This window comes from Mustelus asterias, chromosome 12 (genome assembly GCF_964213995.1).
Source record: "Mustelus asterias chromosome 12, sMusAst1.hap1.1, whole genome shotgun sequence".
Taxonomy (NCBI): domain Eukaryota; kingdom Metazoa; phylum Chordata; class Chondrichthyes; order Carcharhiniformes; family Triakidae; genus Mustelus; species Mustelus asterias.
In genome coordinates this window covers 16,683,861-16,709,028 of record NC_135812.1, presented here as the reverse complement: position 1 = coordinate 16,709,028, position 25,168 = coordinate 16,683,861, and positions in this window count along the sequence as shown.

Sequence of the window (25,168 nt, the reverse complement as noted above, 5' to 3'; positions counted from 1 at the left end):
GCGAGTGCAATAGACCAGATTGAAGGAGGTGCACATGAAGTGCTGCTTCACCTGAAAGGAGTGTTTGGGACCTGGGTATCTGGGAGTTGGGTGAATGTGGCAAGTGTCCCTCTAAACTAAGAGATTGAAGGATTGTGAAAATAACAATGTTAGCTGGAGTAAATTAGAGTGGGTGAGTTCAAAATCAAATCTGATGTATAAAGTGAAATAAAGGAGGGGGAGGAAGGAATGCATTAAGAGAAAGTAAAAAGAAGAGGCAAAAAGGAAAAGCAAAAAAAATTGACATTTTATATATCTCCAAAAATTAAAACCTGAATGAATGTGATTCCACACTTGTAATAGTTAATTTTCAGTGCCAGAGAGGCTGGTGAATGGTAATTAACACTGATCACGTTGATAGAAAGTATACTTAAACTTGAAATGACAAGACTCTTGCTTTCCCTGTTTAGTTTATATTAAATACAGAAACTTCAAGCTCTTCAATGCATTTCTATAGCGAGTACCATTAGCTTTCGGAGCGCTGCTCCTTCATCAGATGGAGGAGCAGCGCTCCGAAAGCTAATGGTATTTGCTACCAAATAAACCTGTTGGACTTTAACCTGGTGTTGTTAAAACTCTTACTGTGTTTACCCCAGTCCAACACCGGCATCTCCACATCATTTCTATAGCGAGACGGTTTAAAGTTTATTCATTAGAGTCACAAGTAGGCTTACATTAACACTACAATGAAGTTTCCGTAAAAATCCCCTATTCACCACAGTCTGGCGCCTATTTGTGTACACTGAGGGAGAATTTAGCATGGCCAATGCACCCTAACCAGCACATCTTTCGAACTGTGGGAGGAAACCGGAGCACCCGGAGGAAACCCACACAGACACGAGGAGAACATGCAGACTCCACACAGACAGTGACCCAAGTCGGGAATTGAAACCAACTCCCTGGTGCTGTGAGGCAGCAGTGCTAACCATTGTGCCATCTTGATGCAGAGAGTGAGATGCTGGTTTCATTAAGCTAATGTTTTGACCCAGGCCAGAAACTCCAAGGTGTTTTATGAAGTTAGCCTAGACCTTAGGTTTTTACTTTTGAATTTGGCACATTTGTGCATAAGGTGTATCACTCCATGTATGATTAAAGTGACCCACAAGGAAGCTTTTATCAAACAAAGTTTATTTAAGAACACTGTTAGAATATAACAAAAAGGAGTTAACATAACTTTTACCTATTACAAGATTTGAACAAAACGCAGCTTCCAGCAGCAACTGAGAAATGGAATAAAAAATTGGACTTTTCTGTGGAAAAAAACTGTCCCCAGGCACATCATCTGACCTGTCAATCACCCCCAAATCAAGCTCCACTCAACAATCTCCAAAGGGTCATTGAACCCCAGAACACTGCATTAGGCCAGATTAAAATCAGCATGATATCAATTATACTGCCTCAGCTGAAATATAGGGCACTGGTCACAGACAACATGGCAGCAATAAAATGCTAGGACCTGCTCGAAAAATTTGCAGAGAAACATGATTAAAATACATTTCTTAAAGGCACAGTACCGTCACACTAATGGTAGAATGCACAAGTTGGCAGCAATTTTTGGATATTTGCATTTAACTATACATCTGCCTCTTGTCTGAAGTTGCTGTGCCATTTTTGAACAAACTAATATTAGAATGGGGAGAGAGCGGGTAAATGGAGTTGAAATCAACCATGATTGAATGGTGGAGTGGACTCGATGGGCCGAATGGCCTTACTTCCGCTCCTATGTCTTATGGTCTTATGGTCTTATAGTCTGGTTGTTACCGTGACAGAACATGTTTGTCATTTTCATAAATGACCTGGATGAGGAAGTGGAGGGATGGGTTGGTAAGTTTGCTGACGACACCAAGGTAGGTGGTGTTGTGGATAGTTTGGAGGGATGTCAGAAGTTGCAGCGAGACATAGATAGAATGCAAGACTGGGCGGAGAAGTGGCAGATGGACTTCAACCCGGATAAGTGTGTGGTGATCCATTTTGGCAGATCCAATGGGATGAAGCAGCAGTATAATATGAAGGGTACCATTCTTAGCAGTGTAGAGGATCAGAAGGACCTTGGGGTCCGGGTCCATAGGACTCTTAAATCGGCCTCGCAGGTGGAGGATGCGGTCAAGAAGGCGTACGGCGTACTGGCCTTCATTAATCGAGGGATTGAGTTTAGGAGTCGGGAGATAATGCTGCAGCTTTATAGGACCCTGGTTAGACCCCACTTGGAGTACTGCGCGCAGTTCTGGTCACCTCATTACAGGAAAGATGTTGAAGCCATTGAAAGGGTGCAGAGGAGATTTACAAGGATGTTGCCTGGATTGGGGGGCATGCCTTATGAGGATAGGTTGAGGGAGCTTGGTCTCTTCTCCCTGGAGAGATGAAGGATGAGAGGTGACCTGATAGAGGTTTACAAGATGTTGAGAGGTCTGGATAGGGTAGACTCTCAGAGGCTATTTCCAAGGGCTGAAATGGTTGCTACGAGAGGACACAGGTTTAAGGTGCTGGGGGGTAGGTACAGAGGAGATGTCAGGGGTAAGTTTTTCACTCAGAGGGTGGTGGGTGAGTGGAATCGGCTGACGTCGGTGGTGGTGGAGGCAAACTCGTTGGGGTCTTTTAAGAGACTTCTGGATGAGTACATGGGATTTAATGGGATTGAGGGCTATAGATAGGCCTAGAGGTGGGGATGTGATCGGCGCAACTTGTGGGCCGAAGGGCCTGTTTGTGCTGTGGCTTTCTATGTTCTATGTTCTATGTTCAGAAATAACACATATCAAATCCAGCGTTAAGGTAAAAGTTCTTCAATATCTTTTTATTGTTAATGTACTGATGGTGGCAGGGGACTGGAGAACACTTGCCACGCCCAACTGGCACGGTATCTATAAAGACTTGCCACCAGATGGATACTGATTATTGGCAAGTAGTTCAGATGGTCTGTTCAGAACTTGTATATACCATCAGCTGCTTGGCTCCATCTGAAAGATGCAAATTGTGTCGAGGTTAAAGGAAGCAAAAGATTGAGGTTCTTACCCACTTCCCCCAAGTTTTTTTTTGTAACTTGTTGCAGCATTCGCGCTTTTGATATAGAATAATAATGCGCAATGTGGAGTGTCATGCTCGTTAGGGAAACTACATTATTTCTAGACTCAAGAATATAACAGAAATATGAAATTCTGATCATTGGTGGGTGAGGGAAGGGTTGAGTGTCTGACATGTTCCAGTGACCTTTGCACCTCCAGGATTGGATTTTGTGGCAGTGTATCGGATTGAGGACTGGGTGCATGGGGTCCTTAAGTATGCCGGCTGCTTTGCTGAGGTAGCGGGAAGTGTAGACAGAGTCAATGGATGGGAAGCTGGTTTGCGTGATGGATTGGGCTACATTCATGACCCTTTGTAGTTTCTTGCGGTCTTGGACAGAGCAGGAGCCATACCAAGCTGTGATACAATCAGAAATGTTCTGCTCCTTTTTTGAAATTGTGCTATGGAATGTTTAACATGAATGTAAACCATTGAAATATGATACACAGGATCTAAGTTGGTTGGAAATATTTGGCATCTGTGGGGAGTGAGAGACAGAGTTGACACAACCTCAGAGCGAATTATCAACCTGAAAGATGATCAGGAATTTTTCAGGGTGTAATGGTTGATATGTCAGGCCAAGCCCATCTCTGCAGGGCCAGGAACCCCTGACTTGATGGTTCTACGCCCCTGGGCTGTCAATTAGCTCAGGCTTTCGCCCCAATCTGGGAGGAAGTCCCGCCTCTGAGAGCTGCCAGCCAATCAGAAGATCTACAGCTCCCAACTCCCAGCAGCGCCACTGGGAACAGTGACCACAGTTGGGACTGCAGCCAGTCCCCACAAGGAACGTCATTGGAGGTGTGACTGCAAGGTAAGTGGGGGCCTGGGGTGGGGTGGGGGGGTGGGGGTGCGAGGGCCAGTCAGGGAATTGCTGCTGATGGGTTTGGAGGGAGAAGGGGGGGGGCACAATCAGATGGTGAGGGGGGAGGCAAACCACGATGTGAATCACTGTCGCAGGTTGGGGTGGGCGGTGGGGGGCGGTTGTGGAGGGTGCCTCTATTGGCTGCAGGATGTCTGAGTAGCAGGGGTGCCCCCATCCTGTGGGTAAGCACCAGGGTTTGGTAAAAATGCCAGCAGTGGCAGGAGTAGTTGGCGACTCATTGCTCACCTAAGGACCTCAATTGGCTGAAGAGCGATGAGGCCACCTGAGACGCCTGATCTGCCACTGGTAAAATTCCAGCAGAGGCAGGCAGACAAAACACCCTCCTGGCCTACCAGTGGACTTTGGGGCTTGAGGGAGGGTACTGGGGTGGAGAGAGTGGCGAAAATTCTACCCATTAACTCTGTTTCTCTCGTTAGGTTTATTGGCCAGGTTAAAAATTGCCCCTTAGAGTCCTGGGATGCGTAGGTTAGAGGGATTAGCGGGTAAATATGTGGGGGTAGAGCCTGGGTGGGATTGTGGTCGGTGCAGACTCGATGGGCCGAATGGCCTCCTTCTGCACTGTAGGGTTTCTATGATTTCTATGATTTCTATGGTAAGATGCTGCCAGACGCACTGAGCTCTTCCGGCATTTTCTGTTTTTACTTCAGATTTCCAGCATCCGCAGTATTTCCCCTCCAGCCACGGGTTAATCCATCATTTGAGGGGCTGCACCTCTGGCAGTGCGGCACTACTCCAGTGGAGCACTGGATGGTCAGCTCAAATGAAGTGCTCAGGTTTCAGTGTGGGGCCTGAAATGACAACATGAGAGGAGGGGAGAGAACCACCAACTGGGCTAAGGTAACCGTGGCATTAGGAGCACCAGCCAATGAGACACAAAGACTGAGATGAGGGACAAAAACAGAAAATGCTGGAAAATCTCAGCAGTCTGACAGCATCCATGGAGAGAGAATTGAACCAACGTTTCGAGTCTGGATGACCCTTTGGACTTGGGTGTATTCTCTATCCTCTGATGCTGTCAGACCAGCTGAGATTTTCCAGGGTTGGGGGGGAATTTTCCTGTCCCGCCTTCCACGTGAGTCGTAGCAGGCGGGGCGGACAGGGGGTGGGGGTGGACCATGCAAAGGTCCGTTGACCTCGGACAGGATTTTCCGGTTTTGGGACGAATGCGGCCAAAAGCCCCGCCGCCAGCATTTTCTGTTATTGTTTCAGATTCTAGCATCTGCGTTATTTGGCTTTTAGATGGAGGTGAGGGAGTCTGTTCCCTTGTTGGAGATATGTGATGTTCAGTGAGTGCAATGAGATGCCAATAGCGTGTGAATCTAATTGTGTTGACTGCCTGACAGGTGCCATAAGAAGCGCTAATTTCAATAAGACCTAGTAACCACTAATCTTCTCTGCATATTTCCCTGAGGGATCATAAAATGTAGACCATTCCAGAATGTTCCAATCAACCATGGACCCACTATTGTGATGACACAAGACATTTAAAACAGGCTGAGCACCTTTACAGGGAGATTGCGAACAGTTGATCTTTAATATATGTAATAACGCTCGAGTATTTTTCTGCTGACAATAATTCATCTTCCAGCGTTTCCGTAGCCAAGAAATCATTTTCAAAGTGGGAGGAAGCCAATTACTTCCCCAGTGATCTCGAGTAGTCACTAGGCATGTGTCATGCTGTGTGCTAATGCTAATTAAAATATATAGGAAAGCTACAAATGGCAATGTTTAATTAGGGTTTAAATTAGAACAAGTGGATCTTCCATAGCTCATGGTGAGCTGGTGATTACAGGGTCGGTTTTATGATTCAGAGTTCCCAGGGCAGAGGGCCTTGTTTTATTCATTCAGGGGGACTTGGGTATCATTGACTGGCCTGTATTTGATGTAAGAAGTTTAACAACACCAGGTTAAAGTCCAACAGGTTTATTTGATTGCAAAAGCCACACAAGCTTTCGGAGCTCCAAGCCCCTTCTTCAGGTGTGAAGAAGGGGCTTGGAGCTCCGAAAGCTTGTGTGGCTTTTGCTACCAAATAAACCTGTTGGACTTTAACCTGGTGTTGTTAAACTTCTTACTGTGTTTACCCCAGTCCAACGCCGGCATCTCCACATCTGTATTTGATGCCCATCTCTAGTTGCCCGAGGGCAGTTGAGAGTCAACCACATTGCTGTGGCTGTGGAGTCACATGTAGGCCAGACTGGGTAAGGACGGCAGATTTCCTTCCTTAAAGGACATCAGTGAACCAGATGGGGTTTTCTGACAATCGAGAATGGTTTCATGGTCATCAGTAGATTCTTAATTGAAGATTTTTTTTTATTGAATTCAAATTATGAATGTGGTAGATGGAGTTTAACGTGGATAATTGTGAAGTTATGCATTTCGATCAGAAAAATGGGAAGGCGACTTATTATCTAAATGGGGAGAGATTTCAGGATGCTCCAGTGCAGAGGGATCTGGGTGTCCTCGTTCATGAGTCACAGAAAACTAGCGTGCAGGTACAGCAGATGATAAAGAAAGCGAATAAAATGTTGGCATTTATAGCTAAAGGAATAGAATATACAGGTATGGAAGTATTGTTGCAACTATACAAAGCATTGGTGGGGCCGCACCTGGAGAATCATGCACAGTTTTGGTCCCCTTATTTGAGGCAAGATGTACTGGTATTGGAGGCAGTTCAGAGGAGATTCACTACGTTGATTCCAGAGATGAGGGGTTTGTTGTATGAAGAGAGATTGAACAGTTTAGGCCGATACTCTCTGGAATTTAGAAGAATGAGGGGAGATCAAATTGAGGTATACAAGATGATAAAAGGTATGGATAAAGTAGACGCGAACTGGATCCTTCCTCTTGTGGGGCATTCTAGGATGAGAGGTCGTAGTCTTAGGGTAAGGGGTAGCAAGTTTAAAACAGGGTTGAGGAGAAACTACTTCTCCCAAAGGATTGTGAATCTGTGGAATTTGCTACCCCAAAGTGCGGTGGATGCTGGGACAGTGAGTAAATTTAAGGAGGAGTTAGACAGATTTTTAATTGGTAATGGGGTTGAAGGGTTATGGGGAGAAGGCAGGAAAATGGGGATGAGGAGCATATCAGCCATGATTGAATGGCAGAGCAGACTCGATGGGCCGAATGGCCTAATTCTGCTCCTATATCTTATGAATCCTATGAACTATAAATTCCACCATCTGCTGTGGCAGGATTTGAACCCAGTTCCACCAGAACATTAGCTGAGTTTCTGGATTAGTAGTCTAGTGATAATACTACTAGGCCATCGCCTCCCCATTGCGTGTCAACAAGGGCGCTTGCACAATATTCTGTCCCTCCGATCTGTGAAATAGTTGGTATTCAACTGGCAGGTGGCTTCTTGATTTGACACTAAACAAGGGGCTGCATTTCTGCTTGGTATCTCCAAGCAGGAGCCAAGCTCTTCAAGTAATTACAGCACTGGCATCTATCTGACAATGCGGAAGGTTGCCCAGGGGTGGCACGGTGGCATAATGATTAGCACTGCTGGCTCACAGCGCCAGGGACCCGGGTTCAATCCCCGGCTTGGGTCACTGTCTGTGCAGATTGCCTTCTCTTCATAGTGAGCCTATCAGCAGCAAACATTTGAAAGAAATGTCCTGTGATTGGAGGGGCAGCTCCACGCAGATTCTTCTATTCAAACGTACCTGTTTGACCGGAGCTTTGCAATCTGGTTCTGGGGGATCCCATGCAGGCGCTTGAGGGCCGCAGTCAACCCTCAGGCCATACATTAGAAAAGCCCGGTCTAGGCAAATTGAACATTCAAGGAAAGAAATGCTTTGAGCATGATTCTAAATGCAATATTCCCAGCATGGAAAATAATGCTGAGATTTACTGCCACACGTCATTTGCATATTTTGGTTTTAACCTGACACTCATTAACAATCAAAAAGGACAACTTTATCTTTTTCAATGATGTAAAATGGGTGATAATGGATTGACCTAACACTGCACACCCTGCCTGATTTAAATTCCTATTGAAAGCCGATATCATTCATTTAGCACAGTGCTGAGAATTAAAGCGATCCCCAATATCTGTTGGAAGGTGGAATTGTAGCTTACTAAGGCCTCCTGTTCTGAGGAAGGACATTCTTGCTATTGAGGGAGTCCAGCAAAGGTTCACCATACCGATTCCTGGAATGGCAGGACTGACATATGAAGAGAGACTGGATGGGCTGGGCTTGTGCTCACTGGAATTTAGAAGAATGAGAGGGGATCTCATAGAAACATATCAAATCCTGATGGGACTGGACAGGCTAGATGCGGGAAAAATGTTCCCGATGTTGGGGAAGTCCAGAACTAGGGGTCACAGTCTAAGAATAAGGAGTAAGCCGTTCAGTACTGAGATGAGGAAAAACGTCTTCACTCAGAGAGTTGTGAACCTGTGGAATTCTCTACCACAGAAAGGTGTTGAGGCCAGTTCATTAGATATGTTCAAGAGGGAGCTGGACGTGGCCCTTGTGGCTGAAGGGATCAAGGGGGATGGAGAGAAAGTGGGAGTGGGATATTGAAAGTGCATAATCAGCCATGATCGTATTGAATGGTGATGCAGGCTCGAAGGGCCGAATGGCCTCTCCTGAATCTATTTTCTATATTTCTATGCTTCTAAGGCATTAACAAACTATCTCTATCCTTCTTCAGGGAACGTAATGGTAAGAACATGCATGTTTCTTAAAGTAGGAGATCAATGGTGGGAAACTCCATGATAGAATAATGCTCATAGACTCGGGATAGAATAGACTTGATGGGCTGAGGGCCTTTTCTCGCTTTTTAAGGGAAATTCAATAAAGCTGCATTCTGGTGCTGAGCTTTATTAATACACAGAAACATAGAAACTAGAAGTAGGAATAGGCCCTTCGAGCCTGCTCCGCCATTCATTTTGATCATGGCTGATCATCGAATTCAATGTTCTGATCCCCCCCCTTAGACCATAAGACCATAAGACATAGGAGCGGAAGTAAGGCCATTCGGCCCATCGAGTCCACTCCACCATTCAATCATGGTTGATTTCAACTCCATTTACCCGCTCTCTCCCCATAGCCCTTAATTCCTCGAGAAATCAAGAATTTATCAATTTCTGTCTTGAAGACGCTCAACGTCTCGGCCTCCACAGCCCTCTGTGGCAATGAATTCCACAGACCTACCACTCTCTGGCTGAAGAAATTTCTCCTCATCTCTGTTCTAAAGTGACTCCCTTTTATTCTAAGGCTGTGCCCCCGCGTCCTAGTCTCCCCTGCTAATGGAAACAACTTCCCTACGTCCATCCTATCTAAGCCGTTCATTATCTTGTAAGTTTCTATTAGATCTCCCCTCAACCTCCTAAACTCCAATGAATATAATCCCACGATCCTCAGACGTTCATCGTATGTCAGGCCTACCATTCCTGGGATCATCCTCCCCATATCCTTTGATCCCTTCAGCCCCAAGAGCTGTATCTAATTTCTTCTTGAAATCACACAATGCTTTGGCCTCAATTACTTTCTGTGACAGTGAATTCCACACATTCACCACCCTCTGAGGTGAGGAGAAATTTCTTCATCCAAAGGGTGGTGAATGTGTGGAATTCACCATCACAGAAAGTAGTTGAGGCCAAAACATTGTCTGAGTGCAGGTTGGCAGTAAAACTACACCACTACAGCTTTCATTCTTAGTGAGGCTCCATCCTCTCAATTGAGCCTTTCTTAATACTGAAAGGCCTGGAAAGAGTGGACGTGGGGAAGATGTCTCCATTAGTAAGAGAGACTAGGATCCGAGGGCACAGCCTCAGAGTTAAGGGTCGCTCGCCCCTTTAGAACCAAGATGAGGAGGAATTTCTTCAGCCAGAGAGGGCGGTGAATCTATGGAATTCATTGCCACAGAAGGCTGTGGAGTGCATCAAGTGTATTTAAGACAGAGAGAAATAGGTTCTTGATTGGTAAGGGGATCAAAGGTTACAGGGAGAATGGGGTCGAGGAACATGTCAGCCATGATCAAATGGTGGAACAGACTCGATGGGCCGAATGGCCTAATGCTGCTCCTATATCTTATGGTCTTATGGTCTCAATGTTCACCTATGTCTCTTACACTTGTTGCTAAAGCTGGAATAATTCAGTCTCCTGTCTAATGTTCCAGCGTTCTTACCTTAGCTGGATTCTCCATATCCTCCACTGATCAAGATATTCTGAGGATTTTATGCCTCCATTAGCAGTTCCAGCTGTGTTGCCATCTGGTGCGCTAACAGATTGTGTTGGAACCTAAATGAAAGAGACCATAAATGATGTGACTCTTGACAGTGTTATTGCAAGGAAGATCAAACGTTTTTTCTATTGTTCCACCAAGCCAAGATGGTCCGAGATTTTGAAATTAAAAGATGTTCCTTCCATAATGTCTGATCGATCCTCTCCTCAACTCTGTCTTACCTATTTAATGCCACGCAGAAAAAGCCTGCAAAGCCCTCCCTGCCAAACAAGGTTATAAGCAGAATATTCATTGAGAAGCGCATCGCAACTATTTAGCCCTCTAGCTGTGACAGCTGTTATTACTTCCTATACACGAAAGTGCAATGTGTCAATGGTTTGCAAATGTTGTCACCGAGAGTGGCTGTTGGTCCCTCCTCCAAGTTTGGAGGTCTTTGATTCCACAGAATCTCTGCAGTGCAGAAGGAGGCCATTCGGCCCATCGAGTCTACATTGACTCTCCGAAAGAGCATCTTACCCAGGCCTAAACCCCACCCCTGCAATCCTGTGCATTTACCGTGGCTAAATCACCTAACCTACGCATTGTTGGGCACTAAAGGACAATTTAGCATGGATAATCCACCTAACCAGCACATCTTTGGACTGTGGGAGGAAACTAGAGCACCCGGAGGAAACCTAGGCAGACACGGGGAGAACGTGCAATCTCCAGACAGTCATCCAAGGCTGGAATCGAACCTGGGTTCCTGGAGCTATGAGGCAGCAGTGTTCACCACTGTTCCACCATGTCACTACTGTGAGCACCTGATTAAAAACCGAAGATTTCAGTAAGGCATTTGACAAAGTCCCACATGGCAGGTTGGTTAAGAAGGTTAAGGCTCATGGGATACAAGGAGAAGTGGCTAGATGGGTGGAGAACTGGCTTGGCCATAGGAGACAGAAGGTAGCGGTCGAAGGGTCTTTTTCCGGCTGGAGGTCTGTGACCAGTGGTGTTCCGCAGGGCTCTGTACTGGGACCTCTGCTATTTGTGATATATATAAATGATTTGGAAGAAGGTGTAACTAGTGTTATCAGCAAGTTTGCAGATGACACGAAGATGGCTGGACTTGCGGATAGCGATGAGCATTGTCGGGCAAAACAGCAGGATATAGATAGGCTGGAAAATTGGGCGGAGAGGTGGCAGATGGAATTTAATCCGGATAAATACGAAGTGATGCATTTTGGAAGAAATAATGTAGGGAGGAGTTATTCAATAAATGGCAGAGCCATCAAGAGTATAGAAACACAGAGGGACCTAGATGTGCAAGTCCACAAATCCTTGAAGGTGGCAACACAGGTGGAGAAGGTGGTGAAGAAGGCATATGGTATGCTTGCCTTTATAGGACGGGGTATAGAGTATAAAAGCTGGAGTCTGATGATGCAGCTGTATAGAATGCTGGTTAGGCCACATTTGGAGTACTGCATCCAGTTCTGGTCGCCGCACTACCAGAAGGACGTGGAGGCGTTAGAGAGAGTGCAGAGAAGGTTTACCAGGATGTTGCCTGGTATGGAGGGTCTTAGCTATGAGGAGAGATTGGGTAAACTGGGCTTGTTCTCCCTGGAAAGACGGAGAATGAGGGGAGATCTAATAGAGGTGTACAAGATTATGAAGGAGATAGATAGGGTGAACCGTGGGAAGCTTTTTCCCAGATCAGAAGTGACGATCACGAGGGGTCACGGGCTCAAGGTGAGAGGGGCAAAGTATAACTCAGATATTAGAGGGATGTTTTTTACACAGAGGGTGGTGGGGGCCTGGAATGCGCTGTCAAGTAGGGTGGTGGAGGCAGGCACGCTGACATCGTTTAAGACTTACCTGGATAGTCACATGAGCAGCCTGGGAATGGAGGGATACAAACGATTGGTCTAGTTGGACCAAGGAGCGGCACAGGCTTGGAGGGCCAAAGGGCCTGTTTCCTGTGCTGTACTGTTCTTTGTTGTTCTTTGTTCTTTGAATGTGTCACTCATCTCCCGTGCTGATAGTGGGATCTTTCTATGTCCAATTTCACTGCACTTTTGCCTCCCGACCAACAACAGTAACTACACATCAAAGTAATTTGTTGACTAAAGAGTTTTGGAACATCCTGTGGGTGTGAAGATGCGATATAAATTCAAGTTCTTTCTATTTTCTATTTCTAAGGACATAGGACAATTTGAAATCGCAAGACTAAAAAGAACTCTTCAAAAAAGACATCCAGAAAAGAAAATGCTAGTATTTTGACCATTTAAGCTGCAGAGATCTCTTCTAGAGGGCAAAGGGAAGGAGAGCAGAAAGAGGGACCAGCCTAGGCTTTGTTGGATGACAGACGTCACAGAGCAGTTGCGGGTGGGCTACAGTGGATGTGTGAAGGTGGCACAGGACAGATGAGCAAGAAATGCCATGACGGCAGATCTCCGAGTAGGAGTAGCTACACAGACAGATAGAAGGACATCACCTGTGGATAGGGAGGGCTCAGGAATATGACCGAGTAATCACAGTCCTCTGGAACTTCCTTCTTGAAAGAGCCTGGGAAGAATTTCCCAAAGTTTTTTGTTCTGAAATTTCCCGCAGGTCGTGAAAAAAGAATGAGTTAGACAGGCAATAATTAAATAAACTATTATTTACATTGTGATGGTATTGAGTTTTGTATCCTGTCACAGGATGTGGATATTTTGTTGTCAATCCCTAAATAAAGTTTATTTATTTGTCACAAGTAGGCTTACATTAACACTGCAATGAAGTTACTGCGAAAATCCCCTCATCGCCACACTCCAGCACCTGTTCGGGTACAACTGAGGGAGAACTTAGCATGGCCAATGCACCTAACCAGCATGATTTTTGGACTTGTGGGAGGAAACCAGAGCACCCGGAGGAAACCCACACAGACACAGGGAGAACGGGCAAACTCCACACAGACAGTGACCCAATCCGGGAATCGAACCCAGGTTAGAGCCTCACTTGTCCTGAAACTGTAAAATCCCACCCGAGGTCAACAGACTTTCTCATTGTCCACCCTTCGCCCACTCCGATTTCCGTGGTGGGCGGGGCAGTAACATTCTGGCCATATACTCAAAAACCATTTTTAGCAGCTGTTACCCCTCTGAAGGAAAAGCTTACCGTAACGCCGCATCCTGCGATCTGCCTGGTCCACTGCCGCCATGATTCTAAACACAAATATTCGTCACGTGATGATCCATAATCTGGCACAGATTTATCAACTGGATCGTCCTCTGCTTGGATTGGCAGCTGAAACAGAAAGCAAAGTGTTACTGGTTGGAAATGTTTGAATCCCATTTCGGGTTGGTGTTTTAAATTTCACTTGGTGATTTGTTTTTGTTGATGGTAGTGTCCCTTTAAGGGGCTGGCTGCCCCTTTAACCTTGTCCCTCAGTGGCAGAGCGGAGCTAACCTTCTGGCAGCATACCTGCCAGGGCCAGGGCCCCAGATAGACATTGAGGCCCCACCCTCACCACCAACTTGGCTGCAGCTGTGATGGAGGGTTGTTCTGCGTAAGGTTCCTCGTCCCCAATGAGGGTCTGGAAGCTGCAACCATTTTTAATTTCAAAATGATTAAAGTTGCTGAAGATGGAGGTTCCCCCTCCCTCTCTTACCCCCTCCATGGACATTACACCCCCCCCCCCCCTTCATCGACGGCATGTTCCAGCACCCCTACCCTACCCTGGTTGAAGGATTCAAGGCCTTGGCGCCCTCATGGTGGGTCCCCCCGCCTGACCTCCAACATGACTCCCCCATCAAGGCTGCTTTCCTGATCCACCCCTGCAGGAACCCCCCCTCAGATCCTCCATCCGCATAGCCCCCCATCAGACTCATACCACATACTGCATACTGCCACCACCCCCGTTAAGGCCCCCACTCAGGCCCCTACCCCTTGGCACTGCCAGGCTGTCACACTGGTGATGCCCACCTGGCGCTGCCAGGCTGTTTGGTGGCCATTGCCAGCTGTTTGAAGGCCAGTTGGGCACTGCTTGTGTGCCAGAGGGGCACGGCTAGGTGGGCATTGCCCAATGGGCATGCCCAGCCATGCTCCCGACCACCCAGAGGCTTCAATCCACTCCACCCCCCACACCCCCCTCGCCCCTCATGAGTCTTCGGCATCGATATTGTGCCAGGTCTCCACTTGCGGAGGCCAGTAGTGATTGTTACGGTTATCCCGCCACGCCTGAACGCCGGTGAATTTGGTGCACTGGGATTCGAATGGGTTATGCCATATTTCAAAGCTATTTAAATCCAGTTCACGCCATTAGAAAGAGCCGGGAGAGTCGCTACCTGTTTGTCGCCGGGCACAAAACCGATTTTTAGGCCCAGGAGCTTTTCTCGGTGATGGGCACGATCTATCACAGGGGCAGCGAGCTCTGAGAATCACCCCGAACCATTCCATCGGGTGCTGCAACAGGACTACTTTGAGGCAAGATTGAAATATTTAACGCCCTGAGGGTGTTCTCCAGTTACACTTCCTGCCCATCGGGTTCCCTATAAGGCCTCGGTAAGCCAGCCAGGTCAAAAGACCCACAATACTTTCAATTCCACTGACCAAACAATAGGCGCTGGGTTGAAAAGGGCAAAGCACTGTGCGCCATATATGGCACGGCTATTATTTGAAACAGAACTTGGTAGAAAGATTTTGTGCTGGTGCAAATGGGAGATGGTAAAAGACAGCGAACATCCGGAAATTACGTTCGATTGAACTCAGAGTGAAAGTCGCAATCTGACAAAACTACTAAAATCAAAGGACATAATAAAAACGAGGATACCTCGGTTCCACATTCAACTTCCTCAAAACCCGTACACATTTTTGCGAATAAAAGGCACAAATAGTCTCGGTTCTCTTATCCTGATGGGTTGTGCGGAAGTCTTCACGAGGCAGGAGAGCAGCACATGTAACCCGGCGTTAGTTAGGTGATGCTTTGACGCAACACAATGATGACGTTTTACTTTGCCCGTCGCAATGGAACACCCCAGCAGTTGCGAAAGACGCTACAGGAAGCAAGTTCTTAGTTTCTTACCGTTACGCTGAAATTCACAGTAGGCCGGCAAAAGAGGAAGAGTGATTCGGATACCCCGGCTAATGCTCTGGGCACACGGGTTCAAACCACACCGCAGTAACTGGTGGAATCTAAATTCAGTTCACAAATCTGGACACATGGTGGCACAATGGTTAGCACTGGTGCTTCACTAGTGCCAGATCATCGACACAGATGCCATCATCTCACGTGAGAACACCATCCACCAGGTACACGGTACATACTCTTGCAACTCGGCCAACGTTGTCTACCTGATACGCTGCAAGAAAGGATGTCCCGAGGCATGGTACATTGGGGAAACTATGCAGACACTGTGACAACGGATGAATGAACACCGCTCGACAATCACCAGGCAAGACTGTTCTCTTCCTGTTGGGGAGCACTTCAGCGGTCATGGGCATTCGGCCTCTGATATTCGGGTAAGCGTTCTCCAAGGCGGCCTTCGTGACACACGACGGCGCAGAGTCGCTGAGCAGAAACTGATAGCCAAGTTCCGCACACACGAGGACGGCCTCAACCGGGATATTGGGTTCATGTCACACTATTTGTAACCCCCACAGAGTTTCACTGGCTGTCTTGTCTGGAGACAATACACATCTTTTTAGCCTGTCTTGATGCTCTCTCCACTCACGTTGTTTTGTTTCTTAAAGGCTTGATTAGTTGTAAGTATTCGCATTCCAACCATTATTCATGTAAATTGAGTTTGTGTCTTTATATGCTCTGTTTGTGAACAGAATTCCACTCACCTGAAGAAGGGGCTTGCAGCTCCGAAAGCTTGTGTGGCTTTTGCTACCAAATAAACCTGTTGGACTTTAACCTGGTGTTGTTAAACTTCTTACTGTGTTTACCCCAGTCCAACGCCGGCATCTCCACATCACAGCTTCACTAGTGCCAGGGACCAGGGTTCAATTCTGGCCTTGGGTCACTGTCTGTGCAGAGTCTGCACGTTCTCCCTGTGGCTGCGTGTGTTTCCTCCGGGTGCTCCGGTTTCCTCCCACAGTCCAGAGATGTGCGGGTTAGGTTGATTGGCCATGCTAAATTGCCCCTAGTGTCAGGGGGGATTAGCACTGTAGGGATTCTATGATTCTATGACTTAAAAAGCTCGTTTCAGTAACTGCGAGCAGGAAACCATAGTCGATTGTTGTAAAAAGCCATTGTGATCACTAATGCCCTTTAGGGAAGGAAATCTGTTGTGCTTGCCCCGCACAGCAATGTGGTTGGCTGATTCTTAACTGTCCTCTGAAATGGACATCATAAGCCACTCAACCTGAGGGCAATTAATGATGGGTAACAAATGCTGACCTTGCCAGTGATGCCCACACACCCCAAATTAACCTGCCATAAAATATTACAAACTGGCAGCAGACGTAAGAAATGTTAAGTTGACACTGAAGGGTCGAAATACATATTTAAAAATCATGTGGATTTTATTGCTATCTTTGTCTTTCACTTCCATTCTGAGGAAAGTTGTTTTTTTTGGGGGGGTGAGGAGGAAATGGCTTTTCATTACAGAATTACAGCTTAAACGCTTCTGTTTGAAGATGGGACAGTTTGAGACATGACGGTCTCGAAAGCTATTCGCAGAAAACTTTGATGTGATGGGCTATTACTGAGATTAAATTATATTCTTTGATCCAGGGGCAGCACGGTGGCACAGTGGTTAGCACTGCTGCCTCACAATGCCAGGGACCTGGGTTCAATTTCAGTCTTGGGTGACTGTCTGTGTGGAGTTTGCACGTTCTCCCCGTATCTGCGTGGGTTTCTTTCGGTTTTATCCCACACTCGAAAGATGTGCAGGTTAGGTGGATTGGCCATTCTAAATTGCCCCTTAGTGTCAGGGGGAATTAGCAGGGTAAATACATGGAGTTGCAGGCATAGGGCCTGGAGCATAAAGAGAGGTCAGCCTAGGCTTTGTTGGATAGCTGAGGTCACAGAGCAGTTGCGGATGGGCTACAGTGGATGTGTGAAGATGGCACAGGACAGATGAGCAAGAAATGCCATGACGGCAGATCTCCGAGCAGGGGTAGCTACACAGGCAGATAGAAGGACATCACATGTGGATATGGAGGGCTCAGGAATATGACCGAGTAATCACGGTCCTATGGAACTTCCTTCTTGAAAGAGTCTGGGAAGAATTTCGTAGTTTTTTGTTTTGAAATTTCCCACAAAGAGAATGGGTTGGACAAACAATAACTAAATAAGCCATTATTCACATTTTGATGGTATTGGATTTTGTATTCTGTCACAGGATGTGGACATTTTGTTGTCAATAGAGAGTCATAGTCATAGAGATTTACAGCATGGAAATCTCAGCCCAACTTGTCCATGCCGCCCTTTTTTTAAAAACCCTAAACTAGTCCTAATTGCCCGCGTTTGGTCCATATCCCTCTATACCCATCTTACCCATGTAACTGTCTAAATGCTTTTTAAGACAAAATTGTACCCACCTCTACTACTACCTCTGGCAGTTTGTTCCAGACACTCACCACTCTCTGTGTGAAAAAATTGCCCCTCTGGACCTTTTTGTTTCTCTTCCCTCTCACCTTAAACCTACGCCCTCTAGTTTTAAACACCCCTACCTTTGGGAAAAGGTGTTGGCTATCTAACTGATTCATGCCCCTCATTATTTTATAGACCTCTATAAGATCCCCCCTAAGCCTCCTACGCTGCAGGGAAAAGAATCCCAGTCTATCCAGCCTCTCCTTATAACTCAAACCATCAAGTCCCGGTAACATCCTAATAAATCTTTTTTGCATTCTTTCTAGCTTAATAATATCCTTTCTATAATAGGGTGATCAGAACTGTACACAGTATTCGAAGTGTGGTCTTGTACAACTTCAACAAGACGTCCCAACTCCTGTATTCAATGTTCTGACCAATGAAACCAAGCATGCCGAATGTCTTCTTCACCACTCTGTCCATATCCCTTTATACCCACCTTACCCATGACAGTTACATGGGTAAGATGGATATAGAGGGATATGGACCAAACGCGGGCAATTAGGACTAGTTTAGGGTTTTTAAAAAAAGGGCGGCATGGACAAGTTGGGCTGAGATTTCCATGCTGTAAATCTCTATGACTATGACTCTCTATTGACAACAAAATGTCCACATCCTGTGACAGAATACAAAACTTTCAAGGAGCTATGAACCTGTACCCCTAGATCTCTTTTTTCTGTAACTCTCCCCAACGCCCTACCATTAACTGAGTAAGTCCTGCCCTGGTTCAATCTACCAAAATGCATCACCTCGCATTTATCTGAACTAAGCTCCATCCCCCATTCATCAGCCCACTGGCCCAATTGATCAAGATCCTGTTGCCATTCAAGATAATCTTCTTCACTGTCCATTATGCCACCAATCTTGGTGTCATCTGCAAACTTACTAACCATGCCTCCTAAATTCTCATCCAAATTATTAATCCCTAATTAAAGTTTTAAAGTTTATTTATTATAACTCAATAGACATTTAAGGGATGTTTGTGACTTTTAAGGGGTGTCTTGACAAATACATGAATAGGATGGGAATGGAGGGACATGGTCCCTGGGAGGGTAGGGGGTTTTAGTTCAGTCGGGCAGCACGGTGCGGGCTTGGAGGGCCGAAGGGCCTGTTCCTGTGCTGTAATTTTCTTTGTTGTTTGTTATTAGTGTCACAAGTGGGCTTGCATTAACACTGCAATGAAGTTACTGTGAAAATCCCCTAGCCGCCACACTCTGGCGCCTGTTCGGGTTACACTGAGGGAGAATTTAGTATGGCTGGTGCACCTAACCAGCACGTGTTTTGGACTTGTGGGAGGAAACTGGAGCACCCGGAGGAAACCCACGTAGGCACGGGGTGAACGGGCAAACTCCACGCAGTGGCCCAATCCGGGAATCGAACCCAGGTTACCGCCTCACTGTAAAATCTCACCAGAGGTCAGAGGACCTTCCCATTGTCCACTCTTCGCCCACTCTGATTTCCGTGGTGGGCGGGGCAGTAAAATTCCAGTCATAAACTCAAAAACCATTTTTAACAGCTGTTGCCCCTCTGAAGGAAAAGCTTACCGTAACGCCACATCCAGTGATCTGCCCGGTCCACTGCCGCCATGATTCTAAACACATGTATTCGGCATGTGATAATCCATAATCTGGCACAGATTTATCAATTGGATCGTCCTCTGCTTGGATTGGCAGCTGAAACAGAAAGCAAAGCGTCACGGGTTGAAAAGTTTGACTCTCATTTCAGTTTGCTGTTTTAAGTTTCACTTGGTGATTTGTTTTTGTTGACGGCAGTGTCCCTTTAAGGGGCTGGCTGCCCCTTTAACTTTGCCCTCAGTGGCACAATGACATCTCAGCCTGGAACTAACCTTCTGGCAGCATACCTGCCAGGACCAGAACTCCAGATAGGCATTGAGCACCCACCCTCACCGCCGACTTGGCTGCAGCTGTGATGGAAGGTTGTTCTGCGAAAGGTTCCCCGCTCCACAACGAGGGACCGGAAGCTGCGACCATTTTTAATTCCAAAATGATTAAAATTGCTGAGAGGGCCCCTCAAGATGGAGGTTCCCCCTCCCTCTCTTACCCCCCCCCCCCCACACCCCTCCCATGGACATTGGAACCCACCCCCCCTCATCGAAGGCGTGTTCCCCCACTCCTACCTGACACAGGTTGCTAGCTTTGGGCCCTCACGATGGCTTAAACGTTTCTGTTTGAAGATGGGACAGTTTGAGACATGACGGTCTCGAAAGCTATTTGCAGAAAGCTTTGATGTGATGGGCTATTGAAATGATATTCTTTGATCCAGGGGCAGCACAGTGGTTAGCACTGCTGCCTCACAGCGCCAGGGACCCGGGTTCAATTCCAGCCTTGGGTGACTGTCTCTGTGGAGTCAGCACATTCTCACCGTGTCTCCGTGGGTTTCCTCCGGTTTCCTCTCACACTCCAAAGATGTCCGGGTTAGGAGGATTGGCCATGGTAAATTACCCCTTAGTGTCAGGGGGGGACTAGCAGGGTAAATATGCGGGGTTGCAGGGATAGGGTCTGGATGGGGTTGGGACCAAAGGGATTTGGGAGTCATTGTTCAAGATTCTCTTAAGGTTAACGTGCAGGTTCCGTCGGCTGTTAGGAAGGCAAATCCAGTGTTAGTATTCATGTCGAGAGGGCTAGGATACAAGAGCAGGGATGTACTTCTGAGGCTAAATAAGGCTCTAGTCAGACCCCATTTGGAGTATTGTGAGCAGTTTTGGGCCACGTATCTAAGGAAGGATGTGCTGGCCTTAGAAAGGGTCCAGAGGAGGTTAGCAGGAATGATCTGTGGAATGAAGAGCTTGTCGTATGAGGAACGGTTGAGGACTCTGGGTCTGTACTCGTTGGAGTTTAGAAGGATGAGGGGGGATCTTATTGAAACTTACAGGATACTGTAAGGCCTGGATAGAGTGGACGTGGAGAGGATGTTTCCACCAGTAGGAAAAATTAGAACCAGAGGGCACAACCTCAGGCTAAAGGGACAATCCTTTAAAATAGAGATGAGGAGGAATTTCTTCAGCCAGAGAGTGGTGAATCCGTGGAACTCTTTGCCACAGAAGGCTGTGGAGGCTGGGTCATTGAGTGTCTTTAAGACAGAGATCGATGGGTTCTTGATTAATAAGGGGATCAGGGGTTATGGGGAAAAAGCAGGAGAATGGGGATGAAAAATATATCAGCCATGATTGAATGGCGGAGCAGACTTGATGGGGCGAGTGGCCTAATTCTGCTCCTATATCTTATGGCCTTATGGGTTGTTGTTGATGCAGGCTCGAAGGGCTAAATGGCTTCCTTCTGCACTGTCGGGATTCTATTCTGTTCTACTATTCTAGCAAGAGCCAAGAAACAAAACAGTGTGAAGTTGTCCCATTGCTTTGATCATTATTAGCAGCGGTACTGTCTAGGCTAACATGTTCACATACTGAATGTGAGCAAGTGATGGTGGTATAGTTTTGGTTGGGGAACATGTGGCAAATAGTGACCACAATTCTGTTAGCTTTAGGATAGTGATGGAAAAGGATGAGTGGTGGCCCAAGGGTAAGGTGTTGGATTGGGGGAAGGCTAACTTTATTGGGATCAGGCAGAAATTGGCAGCTCTTGATTGGGAGAGGCTGTTTGAGGGTAAATCCACATCTGGTATGTGGCAGTCTTTTAAGGAACGGTTGTTAGGGCTACAGGACAAGCATGTGCCTGTAAAAAAGAAGGATAGGAAGGGTAGGATTAGAGAACCGTGGATAACCAGGGAAATTGAGGGACTGGTCAAAAGGAAAAGAGAGGCGTATGTTAGGTCCAAGCAGCTAAAAACGGAGGGAGCTCTGGAGGAGTACAATGAAAGTAGGAAAATACTCAAACGGGGAATTAGAAGAGCAAAAAGGGGTCACGAAATGTTCTTGGCAGACAGGATTAAGGAGAATCCCAAGGCATTTTATTCATACGTTAGGAACAAAAGGGTTGTTAGGGAAAAAATCGGACCTCTCAGGGACAAAAGTGGGGACTTATGCTTGGAGCCCAAAGAAGTAGGGGAGATCCTAAATGAATACTTTGCGTCGGTATTCACAAAGGAGAGGGATGTGTTGACTGGGAGTGTCTCGGAGGGGAGTGTTGAACCGTTGGAGAAAATCTCCATTACAAAGGAGGAAGTGTTAGGTTTGTTAGAGAATATAAAGACTGACAAATCCCCAGGGCCTGATGGAATCTATCCAAGGCTGCTCAGGGAGACGAGAGGTGAAATCGTTGGGCCTCTGACGCAAATCTTTGTCTCGTCACTGGACACAGGTGAGGTCCCAGAGGATTGGAGGATAGCTAATGTGGTCCCGTTATTTAAGAAGGGTAGGAAGGATAACCCGGGTAATTATAGGCCGGTGAGCTTGACGTCCGTGGTGGGGAAGTTGTTGGAGAAGATTCTTAGAGATAGGATGTATGCGCATTTAGAAAGGAATAAACTCATTAACGATAGTCAACATGGTTTTGTGAGAGGGAGGTCATGCCTCACTAACCTGGTGGTGTTTTTTGAAGAAGTGACCAAAATGGTTGACGAAGGAAGGGCCGTGGATGTTGTCTATATGGACTTTAGTAAAGCGTTTGACAAAGTCCCTCATGGTAGGCTAGTGAAAAAGGTTGGATCCCATGGGATAAAGGGGGAGGTGGCTAGATGGGTGGAGAACTGGCTTGGTCATAGAAGACAGAGGGTGGTAGTGGAAGGGTCTTTTTCCGGCTGGAGGCCTGTGACTAGTGGTGTACCGCAGGGCTCTGTATTGGGACCTCTGCTGTTTGTGATTTATATAAATGATCTGGAAGGAGTAACTGGGGTGATCAGTAAGTTTGCGGACGACACAAAACTGGCAGGACTTGCAGATAGTGAGGAACATTGTCAGAGGCTACAGAAGGATATAGATAGGCTGGAAATTTGGGCAAGGAAATGGCAGATGGAGTTCAATCCTGATAAATGCGAAGTGATGCATTTTGGTGGGAATAATGTAGGGAGGAGCTACACGATAAATGGAAGAACCATAAAGGGTGTAGAGACGCAGAGGGACCTGGGTGTGCAAGTCCACAGATCCTTGAAGGTGACGTCACAGGTGGAGAAGGTGGTGAAGAAGGCATATGGCATGCTTGCCTTTATAGGACGGGGCATAGAGTATAAGAGTTGGGGTCTGATGTTGCAGATGTATAGAACGTTGGTTCGGCCGCATTTGGAATACTGCGTCCAGTTCTGGTCGCCACACTACCAGAAGGACGTGGAGGCTTTGGAGAGAGTACAGAGGAGGTTTACCAGGATGTTGCCTGGTATGGAGGGGCTTGGTTATGAGGAGAGATTGGGGAAACTGGGGTTGTTCTCCCTGGAAAGACGGAGGATGAGGGGAGACTTAATAGAGGTGTATAAAATTATGAAAGGCATAGATAGGGTGAACGGTGGGAAGCTTTTCCCCAGGTCGGTGGTGACGTTCACGAGCGGTCATAGGTTCAAGGTGAAGGGGGGGAGGTTTAACACAGATATCAGAAGGACATATTTCACACAGAGGGTCGTGGGGGCCTGGAATGTGTTGCCGGGCAAGGTGGTGGAGGCGGACACACTGGGAACGTTTAAGACTTATCTAGACAGCTATATGAACGGAGTGGGAATGGAGGGATACAAAAGAGTGGTCTAGTTTGGACCAGGGAGCGGCGCGGGCTAATTGTTCCTTGTTTCTCGTTTCAAGGCTTCATTCTATGATCATCTTGCTGGTGCCAGTACAGAGCGAGACTGCGGATAGTTGGGAACCTGTCTCGGGGGCAGGGAATTCATATGGTGTTCGTGGAAGTGGAAATGACTAGGGTTGGGAAGCATTTTCCGATCGGGGCCATTGTGATCTCCTGGACTCGTTTCGATCGCCTCAGGGGGTCGGAGAGGAATTTCCCAGATTTTTTTCCCCCATATTGGCCCTGGGGTTTTTCACTCTGGGTTTTCGCCTCTCCCTGGAGATCACATGGTCTGGAATGGGGGGGTGGGGGTGAGTTAATAGGTTGTAATGAACAAAGCATCGTAGCTGTGAGGGACAGCTCGGTGGATAGGATATTGGTATGTAGATAGGCTGGAAAATTGGGCGGGGATCCTGGATTCAGGATTCAATCCTGGACCGGGGAGCGGCGCGGGCTTGGAGGGCCGAAGGGCCTGTTCCTGTGCTGTATTGTTCTTTGTTCTTTGTTCTTTGTATAGTGGTGAGTGTAGCTGACTTTCAAGCAGTTGACCTGGATTCAAATCCAGGCCATTGCATTGACAATCCATTTATTTTCTTTGTTCTTTTAGAAGGGTTTTATTTGAGCTTAGTTACAGCATCATGATGATCACGGGCTTGGAAGGCCGAAGGGCCTGTTCCTGTGCTGTCCTTTTCTTTGTTCTTCTTTGAACCTGTTAATAAGAATGGTCTCAGCGCACAGGAGACGCAGTATGTGGGGCCATTGTTCGTGCGCCCATATTGAACACTGCCATTAGGCAGCTGGGTTCTGTTTATGTTTAACCCGGTTTGGGAGCTCTGGTTAAAAAGCCTCCCAGGGACAAAAGGAAAACAAAAATTAAGCAATAGATAAATAGTTTCACCTGTTTTTTCATTTTGGAATAATCCATCTACATTAGACTCCCTTGTTTGTTTTGTTTTCGTCTTTCCGGTTTAGCAAGGCCACGCTTCTGCCCGTGAGTTATTGATCAGATGCTCACCACAGCTGGTTTTTCTTGTTGGTAGCGATGTGTTGGCATCTTACAGCCAGTGGCACCTTTAGGATTCCTGTGCGACTATTGTTCTCCTTGAAGAGTTCAGTCTAAGGAAATGAGCGTTGCCAAGATTATCCGGGCCGAGCGGGTTCCCGAGAGGAGGTGGCGCGGAGTTATCTCCTTCGACCTCACTGCGCTCAGTGTAATGAAGGTGCGCGCGCAGTACTGGCAGATCCAGTCTCTGCCCCGTTTCCTGCGCCCTTTGGCTGGGTGACTGTCTATTCCTCCAACACAAGGCAAAGGAACAGCTTCCGTATCTCAAGAAAACTTCCAATCAGGTGAGCAATCTTTCCCATCCTTTCCACAGATGCTTGCCGAGTATTTCCAGCATTTTCTATTCTTACTTCACCACCACTGTAGTACTTTTGAAGCATCTTTGGAGAGAGAAACAGAGGTAAAAGGGGTGGGATTTTCCCCCTGGGCTTCGGGATCCCGGTGTCCAACAAGGGGCACACTGCACTTGTGGACATTTGGAACCAGGCTGGGTGGAGGGGTGCTGCAGAGGTGGGAGGGATGGGTGGGGGGGGGGGGGGGGGGGGGAGGGGGTCGCTATTTCCCAGTCAATGGGCAGCCTCCTAATTGGCTATATTTGAGGGACAGTAAGAAGTCTCACAACACCAGGTTAAAGTCCAACAGGTTTATTTGGTAGCACATGCCATGAGCTTTCGGAAGGCTGCTCCTTCATCAGGTGA